Raw genomic sequence first — 14,519 nt, 5'->3', positions numbered from 1 at the left:
TGTAACTAATTCAAAGCCTATCTATGTCTTTCTTACCTGTAAGTTGTCCCTCGATGATCGTCTTCATTAAACCACCAATGGTGCATCATACCTCATAGCGTTGCCGATTAAGTTTTCTTATCTTCTTCTTTAGTGTTTCATGAGAGATCCTTACCCTTTTTCATAATCTAACTGATCACCTATTAGATCGATCCATTTAATCTTCACAGTTCGTCTTTAGCACCAAATGTTGAATGTCACTTAGGAAAATATTCCTTTCAATATTCGAATTAACTTACATAGGCGAGGGAACGAAAACTCGCGGCCATTGCTCGGTGGGTGCCAGAAATCCGATGCCGTCAACTCTACTGATAGTAAAAGTCTCATCTATTAGCACGTTAGCTTGGACGTTAAATAGCATTTGCTTTGATTTGAAAGACGACGAATAGCAGCTCTACTTTTTACCTCTCTCAAATTTTCAAGGTTACACAGAATGTGTATTTCATCCCGCAGAAGGCACGTTCGACTGTGATTAAATACGAAATGAATATTACTCAAAATGAATAAATTTCCTCAGATACTGTGTGTAACTTCCTCGTAAAGGGTGTAACGTCAGGAGTTTGTTTTGTTCCAAATACTCTTTATTTTCGTAAAGATATAGTTTCTTTTTGCCTCAATACTTCGAGTAGCTTTTCCTTTTTTTCTCTCTCCTCAACTATCCCCCCTCTCCTCCCATCAACAACACCCTAATAACATCAACCTCAATAATTAAATATGAAACGTTCCAAGGGGTTCCCTGAATACAGCTTCCAAATTATGCGGTTTCCAAATCGATACCCTGATTCGCCGGATGCGGTACGATTCCGCAATTTACGCTGTTTCTGTCGGAGAACAAAAATTTGCATTGCTATCACGATTGACCTTACTGTATCCTCTTCCTCCAAAATCACACCTCTCCAATGCTACATATACATCGAGACTTAAAAATAAAAATTACCCGCCGATGGGCTTGTTCACCAGTTTTCATTGATTGGAAATAAGTGATAGGGTTTATAAAATAAATAGAACCGTATTTTTCCGCTTTTGAACCATTCGCGGTGGTTAAACGATGGACTTAGCCCTTTCGCAGGTAAGTTGATGATGTCACTAAATTTTACCTTGCGGGTCAACGCTTCTCTGCTTCTCCTTCACCCCACAAAATTTTCTCTAGTTATTCGTTGTTGTTGACCTACTGTGAGTTATTTCTTCCCTATGAGCGGTTCTCCCTGAACAAGTAATTGAAACATAGCTCTAATGACGTCACCAACTTATTAAAGTGGGCAGCAACTGTGGCGTCTATTCATCTGCACTCAAGAAGTAATGGCTGAATTAGGGAGTTTTTTTCTTTCGCTGTAACTGATCTTTCCCTTCCATTTACGGAAATATTTTTATGAATTCAGATTTTACGTTGATGTTAACTACCCCATTGATCTTCAGCTACATACTACCCCACAAGACACCAGAATAGGTGTCGTAGGAATTACAAATTTTGTGACTGAAATTCTACCTGGATACGTATTCTTATTCATGAACAACATTCTATGTAAAAGAATTAGATTTTAGATATAAGGAATCAGGTTATTATTAAGTTAAAAAGAAATTTATTTTGATGAAAATGATACCAACAAATTAATCTGTTTTATGCATAGATTTATTGAAACTCGTAGAAACTTAATTTTCTTGGCGTATTTGTTCTTAGTATTAAAAGAAGAGAATTAAAATTCATTATATATGGTGGAAAATATGATTTACCGCAGCCTTTTTTCTGAAAATATTGAAAAAATGTTGCGTCATACCAATGTCCTCAGAATTGGCCATATTTCAGCATCGAAGTCATAAGAAAGCATCTTAATTCGGTTTATCCACTCGAACCCTTAGTCTGAAAGTTTAAATGGTTTATTGCCCTCTACTGTGGTAAATCTTTTAATCTATTACATTTTTATTAGAGATTTTTGTTCGGAAATTTTTAAAAGGGAAAATGATCAGTGGTAATTTATATATTACTTCATGGCATTCATTGTTCATGGCAGTATTTGTGAATATGCACAGCGGATTTTGTTAGTAAAGCTCAAATTTAGATGAGAGATTTGCAAAAGATGCTGCTAATTTCGCTTCAATTACTTGATCAATGCAATGTTAATATACGATTTATTAAATAAAATACCGGGAGAGTAGTCATTATTACAACTATTAGATTTTGTTAGATTCCCATGAAGTGTGATTACTGGAGAGGTTGAATTAAGGGATGAAAGAGTTTCACTCAGGAGAAGGTTTGATAGATGTACATATTCGGCTTGTTGTCATCCTCAAAGCCAGCGCATCGGTCCCCAACTGGTGGTACGCCAAAATAATCGGTAATGGCGGACACCAGGAACTATGTATCTTTTAACCAGGAAATATTTTTGCATATTATATGCGGTATTTAAAATAGAGTTTCTATTTTACAATTAATTACAACTAAAAGTTCCATCTACTCGTAGCGAAATTATGTGATAAAATGCCCACGTCAAATTTTTGGGGGTACAATATTAGTTAAAGAGGACAAGCCATGTCTAAAATTAAGGCTAAAGATGGGAGGATGCTAACCGAGCGAGAAGAGGTACAGGGTAGGTGGAAGGAATACGTGGAGGACCTGTATGACGGATCGAACAGACCAGAGAGATTGACTCTAGAGGAGGAAAGTGCAGTGGAGGAGGATAATCTTGGGCCGGAGATATTAGATTCAGAAATAGAGAGAGCACTCCGTGATATGAAGGCTAGGAAAGCAGTAGGCGTGGACAACATCCCGTGTGAGCTTCTGAAGAATCTAGGGAAGGAAGGTAAGAAAAGGTTTTTCGAACTAGTGCGCAAGATCTATGAGGAGGGATGTTGGCCGGAGGATTTCGTGAAGACGGTTTTAATTCCGCTTCCGAAAAAGAAGAAAGCTGTGGAATGCGGAGATTATAGGACTATCAGCTTAATATCGCACGCGGCGAAAGTGGTGCTGAGGATATTGAACAGACGAATGGAGGCGAGGGCAAACGAGTATTTGGGCCAAGATCAGTTGGTTTCAGAAAAGGGAAGTCAACTCGTGATGCAATAGCAATAATGAGGTCCCTCGTGGAGAGGAACCTAGAATATGAGCAGGACGTATATGTGTGTTTCGTGGATTTTGAAAAAGCGTTTGATAAGGTGAACTGGGTAAAGTTAATGGATATTCTCAAGAGAATAGGTGTAGACTGGAGGGATAGACGACTGATTCGTAATCTGTACATGGCCCAGACTGCGCAAGTGAGGATAGCGGACGGAGAATCTGGGTGGGCAAGCATTGGCCGAGGTGTGAGGCAAGGCTGTCCTCTATCGCCACTGCTCTTTAACGTGTATGCTGAAGAGATGGTAAGGGAAGCGTGGGATGAGTTAGAAGCTGGAATAAAAGTGGGAGGAATGATGTTCAAATCAGTGAGATTCGCGGATGACCAGGCGTTGATCAGTCAGTCAGCAAGGGGGCTTCAGGCCCTAGTGGATGCGTTATACGAACGTTGCGAGGAGTTTGGGATGAGGATTAATCACAAGAAAACTAAGGTAATGCGGTTTTGTAAAGCATCACGAGCGAGGAATGTGAGACTCAAGATAAAGGTGGGTGGTGAAAAACTTGAGCAGGTTGAGCAATTCAACTATTTAGGCAGTACGTTAGAGGAAAACGGATACAGTAGTAAGGACATCAGGAAGAGAATAGCATTAGCGAAGGAGGCGTTCATGAGCAGGAAGGAGCTTCTGAGAGGATCGTTGTGTAAGAGTTTAAAGAAAAGGTTAGTGAAGAGTTTGATTTGGAGTGTAGCTCTCTACGGTGCGGAAACGTGGACTCTGAGGAAAGATGACGAGAGAAGATTGGAGGCGTTCGAGATGTGGGTATGGAGAAGAATGGAGAGGGTGAAATGGACGGAGAGGAAAAGGAACGACGAAGTGCTGGATATGGTTGGCGAGGAGAGGCAGCTTTTAGATGAGATACGCAGGAGACAGAAGGTTTGGATGGAGTTAGCGCTTAGCGGTGAAGGGATGTTGAAAATGGTGTTGGAGGGTAGAATGTTGGGGAAACGAGGGAGGGGAAGGAAAAGAATAGGATTTTTAGATAGATTGAAAGAGAGTAGGCCTTACAGTGAATTAAAGAAGGCAGTGCTGGAAGGAAAGGGAGGCTCCCAGATCACCTCTTTAGTATTCCATGGAAACCTACCTTAATCGGTAGAATACTATAATAATAATATTAGTTATTTACATATAGAGGAGTACGGGAGGAAAAAAAGGGTTGGGAACCGCTGCTCTTAGCGATAACTGCTCTTGCAGATATATCCAATCCCATGCGATGTTAAGGACGCTAACGCTGTATTGTGCGCTATAATGTAGGAGGGGAGAGAGAAAATTATTATTCAAGTATTTTACTGGTTGAGGTAGGTTTACTTGGAGCATTTTGCAGACCCGTCAGTCTCTCCTCCCTACTTGAAATTCCCTCTTCAACGGAAATAAAATCTATTATATGCACTCCCTTTCATTATCTGTATTCTTTCCTTCCCCTGCCTACCTATACTATTCTTCCTTATTTATTCTTATAATATTCTTCCTTCTAAAACTGTTTTTAACGTCTCCTCACCGCTCAGTATTCGCTCAATCCAATGCCTCTGTCTCTTCCGTACCTCATCTTCTGTTCATAGTAGATATCCTCTCCTCACCCACCACTTCGTCGTTTCTCTTCCTCTCAGTCTACTTGACCTCTATTCTAAGCCATGCTAGCATCTCGAAGCCCCCTCTCTATTGTGAAAATTTTAACCTGGAAATTGAAAAATATTGGGCGGAGGTAATGTTTAGTAAATGGTAGAGGTATACCAGAAGTAGTCACTTACTCTTACCTAAAGGAGTGTACAAACGGTAACTTCGTAACCCATGGCATTGCTTGCTGACTATTATTAAATTCTTATAATAAATAAACAGACGAAAACCACATGATTAGCTTCCAGAATCATATAATCATTGAGGTATTTGGGTAATTTGATGTATTTGCCAGTCTATTTATTTTAGGTGCTCCTATTCATTGGTATTCAATGCACAAAGACGAAGGCCAAGCAAAAACCATGTCAAAGGCTCTACATATGATTGAGAGTTCTTAACTAAGCAAATATTAAAAATCGATTTTGACAAAGATACAGACTTCGTGAAAATCATGGTGGGGTCATCATATACCATAATTGTTTCCCAAAAACACATTTGGTTGCTTAAGCTTGAGGTACTTGCAAACTCTGTCAGTGGTGAAGTGCCAACTTAACATGCAAAAACAGTAGCCACGGCGAAAAGCATTGATTAGTCACATTTTCTCGGTTCTTCATTATAAAATTTCAAGTAAATTGATTTCGGGTTCAAACTATTCATGTTCTTCATTCATATTCTTGATAGAAATACTCGCTTGATGCGTAAAACTCGACTCAATAATGTTCATTTCATTAGTTCCTCTTCTCTCCAATTTAACTATGTACATGGAGTTTATAGTCCAGGAAATGAAGCACTTTGGCTTGCCATTTTTTCAAACTGGATGGATTTACTTGAAATTGTGACAGTAGGTAGGGAATAGACCAAGGATCAAAATATATATTATATATACCGACAGGCGGTTTTACCTAGGAGGTGGTTTCCACCCAGTGGCGGATACAGAAAAAACTCAAGGGGGGGGGCGCAACATATCTTGAATTGTCTTTAATTTTATCGTAATAAAAGATTATCAAGTCACTGGCCGAGTATATGAAAATTTTATTTAAAGTGATTATAAACATGTAAAATACAATGCCATCTTATGATATAAAAAAGTTACAATTGTGGTTTTGCAATGTTCGGCAATACATGCGGACCCGCAAGGGGGGGGCGCGCGCCCCCTGCGCCCCCCATCTGTATCCGCCACTGTTTCCACCCCATCTCGGGGGTGGAAATTTTTTATTAAATTTTGACCATAGAAATGGCTGGGAAAACGAATTATGAGCAGAAAATGTTCCTTGCAATTTTTTCGTAACAGAAGCCTCTCTATTAATGACACTATATGGGAATCTAATAAAATCTAATAGTTGTAATAATGACTATTCTCCCTGTATTTTATATAATAAATCGTATATTAACATTGAATTACCTAATCAAGAAATTTTTGGGTAAATAATTTTTTTCCATTAACCCCCAATAAAGGTTGATTTTTTGGGAGTTGAAATATTCTGAAATTATGTTCCAAAGCATAAAACAATCATTATTCATCTAACCCATAGTAAATTTTACCCATATAAAACTTTCAAATGTATTTTTTTAACTTTTGGCACTTAGGGGTAGTTTTCACCACGAAAAAATAAAAAGCGCCCATTGGCATAATATAGATTTTGAAGTAGTGGGTAGGATTGGTCTAATCCCAAATTTTTATGCAAACCAATCAAGTTTGAAAAAACTGCAAGGCTTTGTACTTTTATGAGCTTCATTTCCTGGACTTTTAGGTACATATTATGTACTTTTGAGATTTGATCGCCTGCTCGGAAAATGGTCCCACTTTTCGGCGATCACCTGAGTGCTCGCCGCTGACTTTCGCGTGCGCATGACTTTCACCGCTGAGTATCAACTTTCAAGTGTATCCAGCCTTTCATGATATAAGCCCGGCTAGCTCAGTCGGTAGAGCATGAGACTCTTAATCTCAGGGTCGTGGGTTCGAGCCCCACGTTGGGCGAACTTTTTTCCAGCTTTAATGATGTTTTTAGTTAGTTTTATTATTAAATCATAAAAATAGCATAACATGTCGCCCAACTTCTGGCATCCAATTACACGGTCGTTAGTTTAACTCTTGTAAGACGGTCAATGCGGTAGATAAATGCATTCTGATGAATTTTATCAGCGTGTTCGCTCCTCGTTAACAAAATGTATTACACAATGCCCCCCCATTATAGCGAATGATAGTTATACGCACCGCTGAGTGTCCTTTAATTTAGCTCAAAGGCGGTCATTATCATCATAATTTCTGGTCAACAATCCCAAGATTTGTTTGACGAAGCTCTCCATTCAATTTGCTTATCACAAAATCTTTGAACGCCTGCATAATTATTCGGCCTAACTTCCTTCTTTCCTTTTCCCATGTATTTTATTCGGTGTCTTCCCTGTCTTTTCTTGCCATCTACTTGTTCCTCGACGATTGCCTTATTCGGGCCATTATTTAAATTACTTATTTATTAATTTAATCATTCAAAAACATTCAAGTTTTTTCTTTTCATCGAATAAAAGAACTTAATCTGTAGAATTAACATATACAGACAATTAAAAGAAAGAAATACACAGTAGAATAGCGCAGGCGAAGAGGGCTTTCTACAAAAAGAAGAAATCTTCTTACAGCTGAAAATACCAGCATAGAAGTAAGTGGAAGCATTCAAAATGTGGTGCTACCGAAGAATGATGAAGATAAAATGGATTGACCGTGTGAGTATCGAGGAAGTGCTAAGAAGAGTGGGAGAAAAGAGAAGCCTCCTAAAAACATAATCAGAAGAAGGGACAACTTAGTTGGCCACATTTTGAGGCACGATGGTCTGATGAAGACAATCGTTGAAGGACAAGTGGAAGGGAAAAAGGGCAAGGGACGGCCCCGAATGAGTTATATAGGACAAGTTATAAAGGATGTAAAAGAGAAGAAATATGTATCTATGAAAAGATCAGCGGATAGGAGAGTTGCCTAAACCAATCTTAGGATTGTTGACTAATGATGATGATGAGACAATTAAAAAATTATAAATACTCTCGATAGGGCTGATTAAGTTGTTTCTTAATCTTCTTTAGATATCCTTCTCGGTCCAGGCATATTGTTTGCAATACATCAACATTTCAATTTTTTACCGTTTTGCGAATTATGAGTGAAATTTCGTTATTGCGACTAGTTCAGTGCCTCCTGACAGATGGCTGAATCATACGAAAGCATAAATTTCTAATGTTGTTTGTTAATATCTAATTAACCAGAAAACATGAAATTCAGACCAAAAAGAAGTGATAAATATTCCCGGGAATGAGAAGAATGTGCACGAGGTAACTCAAGTTCTCTACTCATTACTTAATCTGTTGATCCATTTAATTTTTCACTGTCATTTCTTGGAAATAAATATTCGTCATTCGTCAAATCCATGTTGATTTTGCATAAAATAAGTGTGGAGTATTAATAGAGTTTGATTCATCATTAACAACGAAAGAACTAAAATGAGGCCCTGAAAATATAATCAGTGCATGTACGTCGTGTCACATGTCGTGACCTGCCGGGCAGGGGGCGGTGGGGCAGGAGTCAGTGGCCCTGCGCAATTTTTCGGGACTTTTAATTCGGACGGGTAGTGAATTTGCACGGAAATTGCGTCGCCTCTCGAGGCGATACTGGAATTTCTGGTTCTCCGCGCTCACCCACCGCCCATCTGCCGTACCCCCCACTCTCCTTCCTCCTCTGCCCTCACCACCCGCCGAAAGAAAATGTATCAGGGAAGCAATCCGGAAAGTGAATGCGCCGACATGTCACGCACCAACAGGCCGGCAGACAGCAGCAGATGTTGCTTCACGATTTTATTGCTCCTGCCGCGGAGAAAAATATATATTCCGACAAATCGCAACTAAGAAGTCTTCAAATGTTTTGTTTCGCCGGGGTCAAAGAAAAGTAATTATAAACAAGTAATAGATTAAAAACTTGTTTAAGAAGAAAAATTTAGCTACCTTTGCATTTTTTCTAATATCCTTGGGGACATCCTAAAACGTAGAAAAATCATAATATAAACAGCAGTTATAATTTATATTTTATTATTTCCTCGTTTCGAAGGGCCTCAAGCAGTACTAAAATGTATGCATCTTGTAAGTTGCTATCATGAAGATAAATTGACTCACAACCTTTTGTGCAAGTTACCTTTTCAAGTACTTAAAGAGGAAATAAGCTTAAGCTAAGTATTTCTAAAGTTAGCCATCGCTGTCAACGCGTTATTCCGTAATCATTGTTTTCTTCCCTCTCGTATAGTTAATTAAATTTATTGCAAGAATTAGCGGAAGTCCCTTGCAGACGGTAAATAGTACGAAAAAATTTCCTGCTCGCCAAATCTGTCAGTAGAAAATCCATCGGTGGAGAATGAGACCCAAAAGTAAGGTCGCGGGCTATGGCCTTACGGTGGACTTTTTTAGCGTAATTGTGTTACTAAATTTGATTTTGTTATTGTAAAAATTTGAGCGACTGCTGGCCGTTTCGCAATATTTGTATTTCTCGCCTCTGTTTTTTTTAGTAAAAACAGAGCGGAAGAAATACCATACACAAATGGCAGTTCCAGATAATGTTATATTATTGTCAGGTCGTCGTGTAAAGAAAACTAATGTAATTGAGGAAAATTGTCAGTAGGTTTTATTTTACGATATGTTAGAATATTTCCAGATTGAGATTGAAATTACTCGCTATAATATTGAAGTTAGGGGTTTCAGTGCTGTCCTCCAGATTTGAACGAGGCGAGAAATGCCAAACCAAAATACAGTTTTTAGTATATATTTAAACTTTTCTCGGGATTCCGCGCGGATTAGGTTTACTAAGAGCGCCGACGTTAGTATGACGCAAGGCGATGTCAGTAGCCGCGAGAATGGGTAACGGGTCGGAACGTCGGCGCTCTTAGAAAATCTAACCCGCGTAAAATCCAGAGAAAAGTGTAAATATTCTGCTCGCAGGGAAAGTGTAAAAATTTTCATTAAATGTTTCATTTTCGTCGGGTCAACTCATCTCGTCGTCTTCAACTCGTCACGTAAAGAAAATTCAAGTACATATTGTGGAAAATTGTCAGTAGGTTTCAATGTACGGTACGTTAGAATATTTCCATGTTAACCTCGAAACTACTCTCTATAATATGTCAGTGTTGTCCTCCGTAGTTGTGCTCTTGTAAATATTCACGCTGAGATTGGTGCCTCTCCCCGTGTCCATCTCGCGCTCACCCGTCGTTGCCACGCGCACCCATCGCAGCACCAACGGACGCCTCGCTGAATAAAAAGTCCCCCGCGTGTGTGGCATGGTGTGCGTCGGGGCACCAGCCGTGCAAAGCGGGGATGGGATCGAAAGAAGGGGGAAGGCAGTCTTTGTCAGTCGATTGCAACCACGCTCTGTTCCAATTATGGCGTCGAACTAGGGGTGCTGTCGATTCGCGTCGGGGGACGCCAATGGGAGGTCACTGCCGCGGTAACTCCGATCGTAGAGTTTTAAGCAAAGCGACACAAATATTACAAACTGGCCGCGGGGGCTGCGGGTTTAAGTCCTCGCATGCTAAACAAGGCGTCTTGGATAATAATGGGATGCCGATAATAATAAATCAGGCATAACACTATATATTTTACTGAAATTGCCTCTCTAAATCATCATTTTCGTGATAATTCTCGCAGTGTTGAAGTGTAACATAAAGCCGAGTCCAATTGATGATGTTTATATTATGCGCATTCCACAATAGAGCAGCAGTACTGTTGTGTGTGCGAGACTTAAAATGAACTTTACCTTAATTGACAAGTTTTGTTCCGTTTAATGACTTTGATTTTATACTGTGCCTACTCTTTTGTTTTAATTATTCTGTAAGAATTTTTTTTATTTTTATTACCCTCTATTGTCATATTATGGAGTCCAATAAAGTAAATGTATACTTCATATTTTTCGAAGGACATTATCCTAGGACAATACATTTATTACTATCATTATACATCCCTTCAGTTCACCATGTGTACCAATATTGTCGCACGCCAATATCAACCTGAAATCCCAAATACTATATTTTCCCTACAACCATAACCTCGGTCGTAAACTCCTGGTTTATGGTGACTCCACCTGTTATGTCCTTCCAAAGGTCATGGACCCTGATTGCTACTGTGATTAACGAGACGTGCTGTGGGAATTCGGAAATAGACCCGCGGCTTCGGGATTCAAAACTAATATTTTCCTGGTATTTGATGTGAAAAAATGTTCTGCAGTCATAGACGACATCCAACGAGTATAGGCTGCAGTGCAAGCGCACAGAGAATATGATTAATACAATCAATATGCAGGGTCATCATGAAATAATGGTGCATTTGAACATGGTTATAATGAAAACAGAATTACTTACGGTCATAGAGTAAGTTTATATATATAAGCGGTGAGCTCTAACCTCACCTATCGAAACCAACCTTTACGTTGAATCGCTGAAATTGAGGGAGAGAAAGCTTTGAAGAATTTCTTTGAAGGGATTCTGCATTTTGAGAATTCCAATTCTACACGATAACATTGTTTTTCACCAAAACCTATAGCTTTCAATTAAATTTCCAGAAGACTCCCAAGTGAAATCGTGATTTACCAAATTTTCACTGGGGATTTTTTTATATTTTTTGATGCCACAGGGATTAGGGCTTGACCTCGAAAGCGACTAATACCTGAGATCCATGGCGCAATGGCGGGGGTGAGAGGTTGGTCGCCCGCATAATCCCACCGATCTCTCCCGTGCGCTGTCTCTGTCGTTGACCGCGAAGAGGAAATAAAATTTTCCGCGCGAGGAGAAAGTGCGCCGGAAATATCGGTCGCGGACGACGCAGAGGTCGCCAGCGTCGCTGCCTCATCTCCAAAATGACCGAGGGAAAAGAATTCAGTCACGATTGCTTTTTAAGGCCGCTGTACACGGTGAATGATCATGCGAATGAAATTATTCGCCGTGTATAACGGAAATATTCGCGAATGAACCGTCATGTGCAAGATCATTCAATGAAAATTGGAACTTGTCCTATTTTACTCGCATGATTCCGTGAATGATGGCATGATCATTCACTGTGTTTAGCGGCCTCATAGGAACAAAGAAATTGTTGCTACAGAGGACAGACATCGCAGTATTTAAACAACAGGATTTCTCAGCACAAATCATCCATTAACAATAGAGTAACACTATGTACCCTTCCAAAGCATAGATAATAGTGCGCTGTCTCTGTCGTTGACCTCTGACTTTGATAATGCGGACATTTTAGATTATGAAAATAATTATTGAATTATTTTTTTCATTATTATTGAATTATTTCGTGCCATCTGAAAATCTTTCGTGCCTTCATGCATTAATATATTCTAACCATTATTATTCATACCTCCGAAAAAGATATTAAAACATATCGAAACGTCGGCAAAAAAATGTTGCATTTCATTCCCTGATCTATGCTCCAAAACGTTATTAATCATTATACAATTGAGGTCATGGGAAAGAAATCAGTTGCAAACAAACAATCCACAATTATTTCATCTGTATCTACGTCCTTCAAATTTACATTAGCTCTTTCTCAGTAGGTTTTCTCAGGTTTTTAACCCCCACCTTCTTGTGTGGGCGTTTTCCTGCAGTGGTTTTATTTGAATATTGACGAAAGCATATATATCAGTTTGTTAACACCTTTTGACACTTGGTAAATGTATCTTTATTCCCTTTGCGTTTTTATTTTTTTTTAAACCTACTTCTATATGTTTTTTGTTCTACTTTGACTTTCATTAAATTCAAGAGTAACTTCACAATTTATTCCTCTGAAAATTTTTAATGAATGACGAGGGGTTATATGGATTATGAGACTTTCTTATCCCAATCTTGCCCAATAAAGACGAATTATTTTTTATTATGCACTGCAAGCCGTCTCAATAAGCATAGAGAGGAGATGTTAAAAAGTGTCGTTTTTAGTGTATTTTGTCGGAAGTTTGTAGTTCGTAATTAGTCAATAAATTTGTTGTTATATCCAATCAACGCCTGAATGAGCGCTCTAATTAGTGTAGTCAATAACATTTTTAAATGCAGCTGCAATGCACTGAATATGGAAGGAAGAAGATGAAAACAATTAATTGCTTTTATTTGTATTCCTATTAGTATTTTCTAAATGTAATTTAGAGCTGCATTTTCACTCTAATTTATTTATACGATGTAGAAAAGAATAATTTCACTTGCATGATGTTCACAATAGTAATATGCGACCTGGTTTTAATGTGGCTAAATGATTTAATGTATCACTGTCCGTCAGATCTAGAAGCAGGCTAACTCTGTTTCTCTCCACTCATCCCTCTCCCCAAGGTGTAAATGACGTAATCCAGGCATTTCATGAAACAAGTAACTTGGAACGCTGTCACACGCACAAATTCGAAGTTATTTTCACCGAGGATTAAAGTACACCATGGAAAAAATCATTTGCTGTAACCGAGATTCGAATCCGGGCCTCTCAATTGCCGGTCTGGTATGTCACCAGCTTCAAAACAATATTTTGGTATGAAATCACTTCGGCGGAGGAGGATTGATTCAGTAACTGGTAGCATACCTGAGCTGCTATCGTTATGTACTGGTCCGAATCTCCGTTGAGTTAAATAATTTTTTCATAATTCATTTCTTCTTCGATGGAAATAATTGAGGTAAGCTGTCGGTCATCTCCAAATGCATAACAATACTCGAGTTGGAAGTGAAGTAACAAATAATTCGATTGCGGTGAAATAAAATGGAAAACCTTTTTGAATATTAAAATGAAAATAACTGTTGCGGTTATTTTAATGCGTACTGGTGCAATAATAAGTTTAAAATGCAATTGTTATTTTTATTTTAATAAGAAAACTATCTCTACATCTCGCTTGAATCGGTTCGACATCTGTATGTACCCACGATATGATCAGTAGTTCATTATGGTATGAAGAACATCTTTATGCGGATTCGTATTTAGCGAGCTCTTTCGTGCCCGTGATAGTCCAGCGTCGTCGGGGTCGGCTCTTCGCCTTTGCCGCGCGCGCTTGCGCCCCCTTCTCGTGTTTCACGCCCCGCAGCAGCCACGGGGGGCCGAAGACGACGGCGGAGGAGAAGAAGGGCAGCGCGCGGCATGGCGTCCCTTCCCCTCCGCCCCCGAACCGAAATGACCGCGACCCGGCGCTGGGTGTGCCCTTGCCTTCGACGTGCGGAGAATGTGCCCACCCTCCAACCCCTCCTCCCCCCCCCCGTACCACCTTTCCCTTGGGGCCCACACTTCCGGTCCCTCCGCCCACGGTCCACATCCCCCAAACCACCCAGGCCCTCGCTTTCAGCGAAAAACCCCCTCCCTCACCCCCCCCGAAACCCCCGTTCGACCCGGCCCCCACGCTGGACGCAGCTCTTTCGTCCTCCCCCTCCTATCCGCCTCCCCCTTCGCGTTTGGGCGCCGCGCGAAGTGCAGCGAAGGGCCGAGGCAGATAGGAGAGAAGGCGACCCCCCTCCCCCTCTTCCTCCGAAATGCTTCCCTTCCCAGAGGGCTCTTCGCCGAACACGCCGCGTAGATGGCGAGGGAGGGGGTGGGGAAGAGAGAGAGGAAGGTTCGCCGTGTGTTTGTGTGTGGGAAATGGGGGGGAGTTGACGAACCCTCTCTCTCCCGCGCGGTCGTGGAGGAAGGACCACCACGCGGACACCCCCGTCCCCTCTTCAGCCCCCCCTTCTGTTGCCAAGTCACCCGTCGCCCTGCCCTGGCGACGTCGCCCTCCCCCCCGC

The 14,519-nt window shown here is 40.4% G+C and overlaps 1 protein-coding gene and 1 non-coding gene across 2 annotated transcripts in view; both read left to right on the top strand.

The window, feature by feature from the left end:
- LOC124167907 (dynein regulatory complex subunit 7) overlaps positions 1-14,519 on the top strand; it is a 306,013-nt gene that overhangs the window by 240,499 nt on the left and 50,995 nt on the right. The window lies entirely within an intron of this gene.
- On the top strand, positions 6,664-6,736 carry Trnak-cuu. The gene has a single exon. It is a non-coding gene; the product is annotated as a tRNA-Lys (tRNA).

Source organism: Ischnura elegans, chromosome 11, assembly GCF_921293095.1.
Source record: "Ischnura elegans chromosome 11, ioIscEleg1.1, whole genome shotgun sequence".
Lineage (NCBI taxonomy): Eukaryota > Metazoa > Arthropoda > Insecta > Odonata > Coenagrionidae > Ischnura > Ischnura elegans.
The sequence above is the reverse complement of the archived record's forward strand: the minus strand, read 5'-3'. Positions and strand labels throughout refer to the sequence as shown.